Below are 13,211 nucleotides of genomic sequence, written 5' to 3'. Positions count from 1 at the left end.
CTCAGGAGGCAGATACTAGGTGCAATGGTGGCAGCCTCCTGACTGTTTTTCATGAACTCTCTAGCTGTTCCCCTCTGTTGGAGCTGGGTGTAAAACACAACCTGTCCTGGGCCCCTTAAACTAACCTACTGCCTCAAGTGTGGTGGAGGACACTATCCCATCACCAGAGTTCAAGTAAGATTCAACTACTACTCCTGTCAGCTTCTGTATGTGGACCAGGGAGGGAATGCCATCTTGTCCTTAACCACCAGCAGCAAAATGTCTTGGGCCAGCCCTGCAGTATGCCAGGTTGGAAGTGGCACACAAGTCTTTCTCACGTCACTTTTTAATTATTTTGTTGTTTATTATTTATTTTCAACATATCGATCCCACCTTTTTACAGGAATATTCAAGGCATCAAACAACCATACACAAACCAAAACAATACACCAAAATGATCCAGATAAATTTACACTAAGAGCTTTTCTACGCAAGACTATTAATCTGCTGTATCGACTTTTGATTTTGTTGCAGGATTGAGACCCAAGCTCTACATAAACAGCTTTTCCTTTCCTGCTTTACCACTACATAACCTGCAGGTGGTGCTGTGGCGTAGAGGAATAACATAATTACACAAGTGGGAATATGCATTTTGTTTTGCTTTCAGAAATAATACTGCATTTTGGGGGTTCTGAAAAAAATGGGAAAGTGCTCTTCAAAAACTGAAGTGAAACTGGAGGGTTGCAGCATTGTCTAAAGGAGCCGCAAAAAAGCAAGAATGATGAGTGCATAATAAATGCTTCATATAGAAAAGCTCTAAAATATCATAAATATTTTTAATGAGATACAGGAAGCTGCCTTATACCGAGTCACACCATTACTCCATCCATTATCAGTATTGCCTACACTGACTGGCAGCATCTCTCCAGTGTTTCAGGGAGGGTTTTTTCCCAGCCCTACTTGGAAATGCCAGGGATTGAACCTGGGACCTTCTGCATGCAGAGCACAAGGAGCATGTGCCAAATCAGAAACAATGTTTTGCACACTGCTTTTGGCCTGGCTTTGCTGCTCCTATACTTCTGTCCACAGAAGATTTTGTAAAAACATTTGTAAAGGGTGTGGGTGGGAGAGTTGATTAGTGATACCCAATAATGTGCATTTTACTTAGCAGTGCATCACTTTACTGCAGACTTTCTTACACTTAAAGAATAAATTACTCCCCCAGTTTTCTCAAGAGTTCCAATCATCACTCCCTCAGCTATTTCTGTGGAATTTACATCCCACAGCCTGATCAAGTTTTTTTAGCAAATGCAACCCTGCCAGAAAACTTTTTGCCTCTTTACTTAACCAGACAACTTGGGAATGACTTATTATCTGTTCTGAAATCCGTATCAGAGTAATTACTTTCAGGCTGTTACTCCTGCAAAGCACCACAGATGTTCTCGTCAAAGCTGTCCAGTGAACAAACCTAAACAGTGGCAGTTATCCAAGCTTTGGAGGCCATTAGGTCTTCAGAACAAGAAAATAACAAAAAGAAATATCTATTTTGATATCACTATAATAATCTTATAATTTCAATGATCAAGGGCTTCCTGGTATAAGACCTGAATCCTCCATGTCCAGCTAGCAAACATTTACGTAGATATATTTTGGCTTTGGAAAATAACTGTATAAAATTAGGGATGGGAGAGAATTTTGTTCAGTTTGCATTTTAATGTGAACTTTCATAATTTTACCATTTCAAATGAGGACTGAATTAAAATTTAAACTGAATTAAAATTCAGTTATTCTTCAAAATTTGCTTTTCTCTGAATTTTGCAATAGAGTTCTCCAATAAAAAATGCATAGACGAGTGTATATATCAGAGGAAAGTGCACGTAAAATGCATATATTACTGAAAACAGCATGCAAAATGCATTCTATTGGGAACATTATTTGCAAACAAATGAGTATATTAGGCAAAATGGCATACAAAATTCATGAATTAGAGGAGAATTGTGTCCCAGCATATGTACAAATTTTCAGGAAAATGTAAAAAAATATCCTCTGATTCTGGGACAAACCAATTTAAGATTAGAAAAATGAGAAACTGTGAGAAACCAAAACTGACAGAATCGCCTGTCCCTAGTGAAAATATTGTTATGGGGGTGAAATCCAACACTGAACAAGCAGAAAGTAGGGATGTCAGAGAATTTCACCACGAATCTCGGGGAGGCCAAATGCCAGCGCATTTGGCCCCCCGAAATCGGTGGTGAAACAGTCTGCCCCCCTGCCCCCCCCCGGGACGGAACTTACCTTGGGCAAATCTTCCTGGCGGCGGCTCTGGCGGCGGTGTGGCGGCTGTGCGGAGGCGGCGGCGGCCGGTCTTCCAACTGGCCGCCGCCGCCGCCATTTCCAGTTTAAAAAAAAAAAAAAAGTGATAGGCTACGTAAAGATTTACGTAGCCTATCACGGCTAGATTTTTAAAAAATACTGTGATAGGCTACGTAAATCTTTACGTAGCCTATCACGGCTGATTTCAAAGAAAAAAAAACACGCGCGTACACAAATGGCGGCGCCCACGGGCGCCACCATTTGCGTTCCTTATTTTGACACGTCTTAGTCTACGTAAACATTTACGTAGACTAAGACGGTGAAAATAAGGGGAACGCAAATAGCGTAGCGTCTACGCTATTTGCGTTCCCCTTATTTTCGCGGTCTTAGTCAACGTAAATGTTTACGTAGACTAAGACGTGTCAAAATAAAGAATGCAAATGGCGGCGCCCATGGGCGCCGCCATTTGCGTACGCGCTTTTTTTTTCTTTTAAGTCAGCCGTGTTAGGCTAAGTAAACATTAACATAGCCTGTCATGGCTGACTGCAGGGACACAAATGGCGGCGGCTATGGCTGCCGCCATTTGCGGACCCGGCCGGCCAGGATTCGGGGGGGGAGGGACAGAGTGCCTCCCCCCCAGCCAGAATTTCAGGGGGGAGGGACGGAGCACCTCCCCCCCGGCCAGAATTTCGGGGGGAGGGACGGAGCGCCTCCCCCCCCACCGCGAATCAATTTCGTTAAAAGGTAAGTGACTTTCGTACATCCCTAGCAGAAAGCGAATTCACACCATGGATATTTCCGTTCTTCTACTCCCCACAGCAGTCTCCAGTACCTCCTGAAAAGCTTCTCCAGAAGAACTACTGAATATTGCAGTTTGTCTTACATGGCTGCAGTGAGAGGGGAGAATCTTTTTATTAAGGGGCAATACTGTATGGTTTAGCGAAATGTTCATGTCTTTGCATGCATGGTATGAAGCATTCACAGTACAAATGCTGCCACACCCATCATATAAAATTCTGGCTAGATCTATGACATTTGCTTCATGATGCTGCTCCTGATCCCTGTGCTCCTGTTCAGTGTTCAGAGATGCCACCAGTTAAGCAAATGACCAGCAGGAGAAGGTAGTCAATGTGGTTTAATTGGAAGATGGGAAGGCAGACTTTCTTTGGAGAGCATCGTAGGGGAGGGTGTGTATGCAGAAACTTGATTGCTGTAGGACTGGGGAACAAGTGGCCCTCACTCATTGCTATAACATAACGCAATAAAAAAGATAGACTGCCCCTTTTATGAGACATTCTTGACTTCATGAAAGTCAAGATTTGTCAAATAAAAGGCAGTCAAATGACCAAGCAATTGGACAATATCTGGCCAGTCAACTGAACAGTGTCCTAAACATAAACTGTATCTGCATTTCCCTGTAAAATCTAGATCATCCCAATTAATTCCTGAGCAGCAAAACTGAAGAAAAAAGGCTAGTCAAGAGTCTTTCTGGGAAAGCCAAACAAGAATCCAAACAAGCAAACTATTCAGGAAGTGTGGAAGGGGGAAATAACCTTTTAAAATTAAAAGTGTCAAGGAGTATCAAGGAGCCAACTTCAGACTGCTTGGCTTGGACCACCGAGTTTGGTCATGCTCAGGAACAGGTGGATCAATGAGGAAAGCATGGAGTAGGGCTGACTATGGCATGTTTTCTCACTCCCTGAACAAAAGCCAATGTTAAGAAAAATGTATACCTCCAAACAATATTGTTTAATACAAATAAATACAAATGTTACAATACAGCAATGAGACATATCTCCATATATAAAAAATTAAAACCCGAATACATAAAACTTAAAAGCTATAACATAATAGGCCAAACATGTTTCAACATCAGTCTTCATCAGTGACCTACAAGAACTACAAAGCAAAAATTTAACATATCAAATTCAGCACTGGCAAAATATCAAAAAGATAATAGTTTGAGGAGGCAACCAATATTCACCACTTGGCCTAAACTCTAGTGAATATATCTTTGATTGAAGTGCTAGATAAATCCTTCCATGCAATGTAAAAGTACATTCATCCTAGGTAAACTGGCAGTTCACAGACAATAATAATTAGCATCATACAATTTATCTGTTGCCCAGCGTCCAACTGATCCTAAGACTCACCAATTGCTTAATAATATGAGCATCAAAAAACGTTAGCGTGAATTAAGCAATGTAAATGAAAAATGCATAAAATATATTTTTCCACCACTTTCCTGATATAGTTCCAAGGCTATGGGTGAGTAATCAGTCTTCCTAAAGGTGTTTGGTGAATTTATACTGAAACAAAAATGCCTATCACAGCTGTTAACTTCATCAGCTGCTTGCGCAGACTGGTTCAATTAACCTTTTGTGCTCCTAACTGAATGCTCCTAACTGCTAGTGAAGTTAAACACATTGATCCTAACCCAATGCACAAACAAACAGTAACAACGCAATGGCATAGTACTTACACAAAACACATTTCCAAACAAATGAACAAACCAGTCAAGAAATCAAAACAGAAGTTACAATAAAGGAGCCCAAGTGAGTTCTTCATTATATCATTCCCCTTAACTTTGCTTCTAATTGTATACCAGATCTCATGACCTTTTCAAGAGTCCAAAATTTCAGATGGTACATATTGTTAAGGATTATTTCTGCTCTGTTGTTTATTGCATCTGTCTCACCTGTCCCTGAAACCACCAAGAACCCCTGCACAAAAATGGAAAGTTGCTCCATTGAGCTCCAGCACTGTTTCTCACCTGTCACTGATTCAGAGATCAACGTATTAATTACTTTTCAAAATACTTTTATACCACATTTTGAGGCAAAGTCTCCTCAAGGTATTTTATAAGGTAAAAAATTATAACAGGGTGAAAGGAGAGTCAATACATGCACAGAAACTGCCAGGGACGATAAAAGGGAGCAAAGGATTTGTGGCTAACAATTGATTATATTACCTTAGAGAGTCTTACCACCAGCTTTAAAAACCACTAACTCCATTAACTCTACTCCTGTCCTATTTTTTCACATGGATTTCTAATTATTTATAATCCTGATTCCGATGGATTGAATGAGCCCAATATTTTATCCTCCCTATTTCTAGATTAATCACATTTCTAGAATACTTTGCAGGGTTGTCTCCATCCCATAAAATATATTTTGTGAAAACACTTTTATAAAAGGCATTGCACATAATCCATTAAATATTGTTCTTCCTCGGGCCCTTTTTATTGTGTGTGTGGGAGATATCATAGGACGAAGCTTGATTCTGACCATTTAAACGATCTAGTCATGTAAACATCCTATGGTGGCTCTTTGCACAGTAATATTGGCCTTTGTGAATTAAAGTTTAATAAATGAGAGATGTTGAGAACTTTAATTGTTTTTATACATTCTCCATTCCCTGCAGATTCCCTGAAAATGGCATACATCTTCCAAATACCTATAAAACAAAGAGTAAAATAATTTTAGGATGAGCTTTTCATATGTACATGAGAATTTCTAAGCAATTTGCATCCAGTTGAGCCATAATCCCCCATATTAGCTTTAAAGAAATAAGAAACACACGCGTTTGGATTAACAAATAAAATAAAATAAAATCAGAAAAGCTAGTAGTTTGTAGTAGACCTTTAGACCTCAATTCTGTAAGCCATATATTACTTTTCCTACATTAGATTTCGAATGAGAATGTTGGAAATATTAAGCACCATGCAAGCCCCTGGTATTAGTTTCCAACTGGCTTCAACATTTCCAAGATCTATCTGAAAATCAAATGATTTCAAATTGAGGTGTAAATGATAAATGAGTATCACAAACCAGTAGAAAATGAATACTTTTTAGTTTATATTTTCTTCTCATTTTAAAAGGTGACTGTTGACTTTGCTCTTGAAGTAACTTAAGCTGCTCCAGTTGAATCAAAAGCCATATCCTAAATCAGACACATTTGAATATTTGGTTTCGTGCATCTATCATAACTTCCCTGTTATTTGTGTTTATTCCCCAAAGGTGAAATTGTAAATTTTAGAAATGTTAAATCTATTCTGGTTTGGAAATATGAAAAGTCACCTCATTAGCTTTGTACAACTGAGATGTCTTGAATATTCAATCCTGCTTTCTTTTTTTTCCTCTCCTTTCCTTTATTGTAGAATCAATTTGCCATATATTTGTTTTTCCCCCCTTCCCCTCGTTCAGAATATGAAACTAACCACACACACAAAAATGAATGAGATTAGGCCAAAAAGAAGGAGGATGGATGTTGCCTAGATCTGTTGTTATTGTGAGAATGTGTTCACACATCTCCTACATAATGCTTTGCAAATGTACTAAGTGGCTGCAGTTGCATTACTATCCAAGAAAGAGCCATATGGCTTCATTATATGACTGGCTGGTTTTATAGTAGGTCTGAAGAAACTGTTTGTGATAGTTATGCAGGCATAAATGTAGAAGGAAGGATGGCTCCACATATTCATAGAATATGGCTCCACATATTCATAGAATCATAGAATAGTAGGGTTGGAAGGGGCCTACAAGGCCATCGAGTCCAACCCCCTGCTCAATGCAGGAATCCAAGTCAGAGCATCAATAGGAAAAAAAAATCCTATTTTCTGTACAAATATTAATGCATGGATTGCGATCATAGGTAGGGAGGTAGTGGCTCTCCCACACTGGAGGCATTCAAGACGAGGCTGGACAGCCACCTGTCAGGGATGCTTTGACTTAGATTCCTGCACTGAGCAGGGGGTTGGACTCGATGGTCTTCTAGGCCCCTTCCGACCCTACTATTCTATGATTCTATGGTATTCAATGCATCTAGCCCTTCTACCCTAAGATATATGATTTGAACATTCCTTTTTGCATGCCCAAAACAAACAGCAGCAGCAACAGCAACAGAACATAAGAAGTGCCCTCCTGGTTCACAGCAACTTTCCATGTAGTCTAGCATCCTGTTTACCACAGTGGCCAGATGCCTCTTGGAAGCCTGCAAGACTTGGCAACAGTCCTCCACCAGTGTTGCTCCTCAGCAACTGGTATTCAGTGCCATACTGCCTTTGAATGTTTCCATGTAGCCATCACAGATAATAGCTGATGATGACTTGGGGGGTGTTTCCACCAGCAATTTACTCTGAGCTGGCTGTGCATTGAGGTCATTAGGGATACATGACATCTTGGCCATCCAGCAGCCACCCCAGAGCTTATCAGGGAAAAGCCAGATTTTCTGAGACTGCTTGAAGTCCCATTCTTTTATGTAACTCAGGTTCTCCCCGGTATAGCTGCTGTGTGCCCCAACCCCTGCATTGACTTCGGGTATGCTAGCTTTGCCCAGGGGTGTGCCTTTCACCCTGACCCCGGTCAAGGGGTGTTTCCTGTCTCCCGTCCCAGTGTTTCCCAAGACAACCCAAATAGTGTCTACTCAGAAGTAACACCCATTGTTCAATGAGGCTTGGGGCTTGTTGGGAAGCTTGGCTTACAAATGCGCACATCAGGAATGTTTCTTCCCCCCCCCCCATTACCGCAATCAAGCACAACAGGCTACAAAGGGGGCTCGTTGGGAGGCTTGTCTTAAAAATGCGCACAAGGGGAAGTAGCTACTTGGCACCTTCCTTGCGGAATCTGGAGGGAGGGGAAGACTCTCTTATTGGTTGAGCAGCCCCTGCCACTCAGATGATGTTCACTCCAACTCCCCCCCACCTAGAAGTAAGTTATGTGAAGCCACTTAGAATGGTGCACCTTCGTTGAACCCTGCTCAGACCAAAAGCAGCTCCTACAAAAATGCAGGTGAGCCACTCCTCCCTTCTCCTTCCCTTGTCGTGAAGACAGGGCCTTGGTCTTTGAATCCATCTTGATGAGTCCATGCCTCTTTGTAGGCAGATAAGAATAAGTACAGAAGCACAGAATCAAGAGAATCTAGGATGATAATTCTCTTTCATGATCATTTGCATTAACATGGATAATGACATTTGACCAGTGCCAGAGTTCATACGTTACTCAGTTCATAATGTAATTGCTTCCACTGATGACGAGGCATAATCATTTCTCAACATTATAATCAGGTTTGCGCTGTTATGTTTCTTCAAATCTAAAAACATAGCTATTCCTAAATATCTCTGTTCCCTGTCTTTCAATATTGTTATAACATATCTTTTAAATCATATTTTCGTGCAGTAAATATAGCCAATTCTGTCACATTCTCTTCATACAATTTGTCTTTGAGTCCCTCTGTCATCTCAGTAGCTTTCCTCCAAATCATTCCCAACTTTGCAATATATCTCTTTAACTTTGGTGCCTAGAAAAATAAAACAAAATACTATAGGTAGTGAGTGGCTAGACTAATGAGTGGCTTTTTTCTGTACAAGAACACACATCAGGAAGCTGATTAACCACATCTGCCTTCTGACACTTTTAACAGGAATAAAGGACATGTCTGCACTGCCATTCAGGCATCATGACAAACGTCATTTTTCGTAACATCCACATTAATAATAGGTAAAAGTAATATTTGAAACTGAACGTTAATGCTTAAATAGGACATAGTAACATTTGAAGCTGTTGTGGAGGAATGTAGATTAATTTCCAGGCTTTCTTTCTTTCTAGGAGACACAGAAGGAAAATTTCAGTGGATAAAGATGGAAGGAGCGGACACGCTACCCTGTTCCCAAGCCATTTTTGTATTTATCACTGGATACCAAGGCGGATTCAAGATGTTCATCCTGAAAAACACAAGTTGTTATCAGGTTTGTTCAGGCATATTAAGTGCTTGCTTAAAATTGGTAAAAATACTACTTTTACTTTATATTCACCTTAGGACAATTAAGGTTAACTGAGGGAGAAATTCAAAGCTCCCTCTGAGGCCATCACAGGGGCAAAAAGATACAGCAAAAGTGCTGCTCTGCTGGCAGAGAGGGAGGCACATTGGTGGGTTGGCACTTGCCACCTCAGGACCCCGATACACATGTGGAAAGCTCCACAGGTACACACATGTCATGATGGCAGAAGTCCCACGAGTGTTTGGGTCCCAAAGGGGCTGTTCCGTGGGCATGTTGGGGGCTGGCTTGGATCCAGATGATCCAAGGCCCCCTTGTTCTCCTGACATGCCCATGGGACCAAAACTACACAAGCCCTGGAGGTGGCGTAGTCAATTTCCCTCCCACTGCAATCAGATAGTAGCACAAAACCAAAAACAAAATGTCCCTCTCCCACCTCCTGTCCTGGCTACCACTTTCATGAATATAGATTAACTTCTTGGAATATAGATTATTTTCCAGTTATATGTAGACAAAAGAAATGTGTTGTTGATAAATATGTCCAAAATATCAGTTAAAAGTAATACAGATTATTCTTTCATTGTCCTACACAATTTGGTCTCAGCTGCCATATTCATTTATTTTTGCATATTTGACTTACATCCTACCCTTCAACAGATTCCCAGGAAGGCTTATGAACTGGTTTGGGGGACATCTGAACTATTCAAATAATAAGCATTTGGGTAACAGGGCGAATATGCGCATAGTACAGGGAAGCACTGCCATATGGTGTACTGAGGGAATCAAGAAAGACATTTCACATCATTTTGGTTTGGATCATGGAATATTTCTGTATCTATTAGCATTGATAGACAAGGCAACACCAGAAAATTATCTATGATGTCACAGATACGGCAATGGCCATAATCCATGCGATTAGCTTTGAATGCCAAGTAAGACTTAAAAAAAAAAAAAAATCCTAAGAACAGACCCTGAACACAGCATCACAATCTGCTTTCTCCATTCTGAAAACTTTCAAGAGCAGTTGGCAAAGCAATGCAAGGGAGCTGCTAGTAGGAGAACAGAGCTGAACACCTCACTAGTATGCATTGATTGTGTCATAGATCTTAACAATGGGATGTTTTATCATATCTGGCCAGCATCCAAAGAGAAGCTTAACCAAGCACATAAACACTTCTGTGCATGGTTCTTCTCCCGCATCCCCTCTCCATTTTATTCAGCTGTATTGGAAGCCATATTGCTACCACATTCTCCTGAGTTCTGCAAGCAGCTTCCAGGGAGACACTGAGAGCTGGTTTTGAAGGGCAAAAAGAATCACAGAAGCCCTTTGTAGTTCTATGATGTAGGAAATATGAGTGAATGATTTGCATGACCCTCACCACTAAAATGGGGAGGCAGAAGATCATGCAAATCACATGTTCCCATCTTGCCTAGAGAGGATCTGCACAGGTAAGTGTAGGCTCAAACTAATTATGCTGGGCTGGATCCAGAGTTAGTTGACTGCTTTCTCCATTCTGAAAACTTTCAAGAGCAGTTGGCAAAGCAATGCAATCCCCACTCCAGTTGTGAAAGGTACCTCCACCTCAGCCACTGGTGCCACAGCCTACCCCATTCAGCAAGAGCTCTTGACCCTTTGGGGAGCATTTTTGGGGAGCTGAGGGGCTATCTTGGGAAGGAGGGGGTGAGGAAGTCAGTTTCCACTAATCCCATTAGGCACACTTAACTTTAGATCCAGTCCACTGGGTTTGGCCTTTAACAGTTTTAAGAGCAGGGCATTAAAAAAATGCTGATTATTGAGGGGAGACATTACCTAATATACAGTATGACCATGTATTTTCCCCCAATTTTTTTTATCAGAGTTCAGAATATTCAGATTAAAAATCTTCCTGACATTAAGAAATGCCAAAGTTGGTAAGTACTATTATGAAAGCAGCTGCGTTAATCCTTTTACTTAGGGATATCATAGTGCTTGCTCCCAAAAAAAGTGTCATTAAGAAAAATCTATAGGATTATTAGAACAGGTGATTAAAGCAACCAGGCAACCCTTTCACAATGTCATAAAGGCTGAAGCAGTCACCTCTTGCTATGTAATCTGAAATAATATATAGCTTTTAGCAACTCTCACAGATAAAAGTGGATGTACCTGGTAGTTTTTCGTGCATTTTACTGTACTGGGGACTGTGACATTTGGAAAGCTCTGGAAAAAATTCTACCAGAGTTATTACTCAAATCATTAAGAGTCATTTCTTTACAATAATATGAGGGCTGGAACTACACACAATGACCAATGTATGCAGCTGCCTCTCCCCGTCCCCCCAGTAACTTTTACTAACACAAAATGCTGGATGTGACACAAGCAGTGGCAGCCAATGAGGTGGACCAGGGAGTTATTGATGATCCAATTAATGGTTTATTAGTGCATCTTCAAGACTTACACAGTTTTAGCCACTCAATGAACTAATTATTGTTATCACCATCATCATTATCATCATCATCCATGACAGAGCAAGCCAGTCACATTGACTCTGGACTCAAAAGGCAAATGTTTTGTGTGCTAGAGGTTTAAGATACCAATGTAAAGATCTCAGGCTAGCAAAAAATGCAGCCCCTCCCACCCCCACCCCCAAAGGAGGCACTTTCAGTTAGCGCACATGGAACATATGTATATCCAGGGAAAGGAGGAACAATGCAGGGAATCTAGGGAAAGGAGGAACAATGCAGACATATTTTCTTCAGTATGAATCCGATTTGGTATAAGATTGATTAAACATGTCTCCCAGGAGTAGAGTTTAATTTTTTTTTTTAATTTCTTTGATTCAAACCCCACCTTTCTACCAAAAAAATGGCATTCAGGGCGGCTATTCCTTTTTGCACAGAGTGCTTCTGTTAGAGCAAAGTTCATTTCTCCAATTCTGAACCATTCCCAAAGACAAAAGACATAACAATATAATGCAAGATATGGGCAGTATCCTGTGCTGGCAGTCTTCGAGGACTAAATACATTGCATTAACAGAATTGAATGCTAGCACAACCCCAGAAACTACCCCAAATTAGTGCTCCTGGAATGGGACAGGTTAGTAGAACCCCCTTCTGCAAGCTCTGCTGACTTGTCCCATTCTGAAAGTACTTATCTGGGCTAATTTCCACTTGTGCTAGCAAAAACTAGCTCCCCATTGTGGTAGCGTTGGTTTCCGCTAGTGTTGCAGCAGCGCTGGATACTGCCCATACTGTGTGAAGAACAGAGCGCCATATCTACCTCGATATTCTATTTCTGACAGCTAGTTATAGATGTTAGAGGAAGCCTAAAACTGCCTGAAGTAATAACAATTTATTCTAATTGCTGTGGTTTTTAGCATACCATGATTTAAAGACAACTCTGGTAAGAAACTATATGCTTAAATGCCCTTAATAAATACTCGGTATTCTTTTATTCCATGAATATGTATCATTTTTGTAAGCCAGTCTATAAATAAATGTATTTGGACATATTTGAAATTAATGTGGAGTGGTTGCCATTCTTGATAGACTATGGTGATGAACTAATAAGGAAATATAAAAAATATCTTATTTTTTACTGAACTACACAGTTCTCTTGGAATTTTCTCTGTACCAGCTATAATTAATGACTGACTGAATGTAATTCCACTGTTTCTACAGGCAAGTGACAACTGTAAACCAGAAAGAAATGCAATGGCCAGCAAATCAAAACATTGTGTTTGAAAAGGTCAAGATGACATTTACCTCCTTAGCATTCCAAGAGAGGATAACTGGAACATTTTGCCATCTTTCTACCTACCCGAGGAGGAGGGGAGGAAGATAATGACAAGGAATGTAACAAACTGAGGAGGGAGAGTATGACAAATAAATCTTTTGGAAGTGTTTAAAAAATGAAGTCTGTGTGAATAACTCTTAGTGGGGACTATGTGAATGTCTGTATCATATATACATGTTGTAGGAACCCTTTAAATAATATTGGTCCAGTTTTACTGCATTGATTAAAGGTAATTTCCTTCAAAATGGGGAAAAGTTATCAGTCAAATATCACAGGCATTATTCACAGGATATTACTTCAGTTTAATAATTGCACTGCAAGACTTTGATGCTATTTGACTCCTGTATTGTTCACACTGACAAAAGATTTTAA

General features: G+C 40.4%; 1 protein-coding gene across 1 annotated transcript in view; it reads left to right on the top strand.

Annotated features, from left to right (window-relative positions):
- KHDRBS2 (KH RNA binding domain containing, signal transduction associated 2) overlaps positions 1 to 12,949 on the top strand; it is a 510,624-nt gene extending 497,675 nt beyond the window's left edge. Inside the window, exons 14-16 of the mRNA XM_084812352.1 lie at positions 8,898 to 9,037; positions 10,925 to 10,978; positions 12,725 to 12,949. The gene's annotated coding sequence lies outside the window, so the exon portion shown is untranslated. The remainder of the gene's footprint in view (positions 1 to 8,897; positions 9,038 to 10,924; positions 10,979 to 12,724) is intronic.
- Positions 12,950 to 13,211: the final 262 nt, after the last annotated feature.

This window comes from Heloderma suspectum, chromosome 1, assembly GCF_057233095.1.
Source record: "Heloderma suspectum isolate Gila_16-S chromosome 1, 16-S_ref, whole genome shotgun sequence".
NCBI lineage: Eukaryota > Metazoa > Chordata > Lepidosauria > Squamata > Helodermatidae > Heloderma > Heloderma suspectum.
This window is presented reverse-complemented; position numbering and strand designations above follow the sequence as displayed.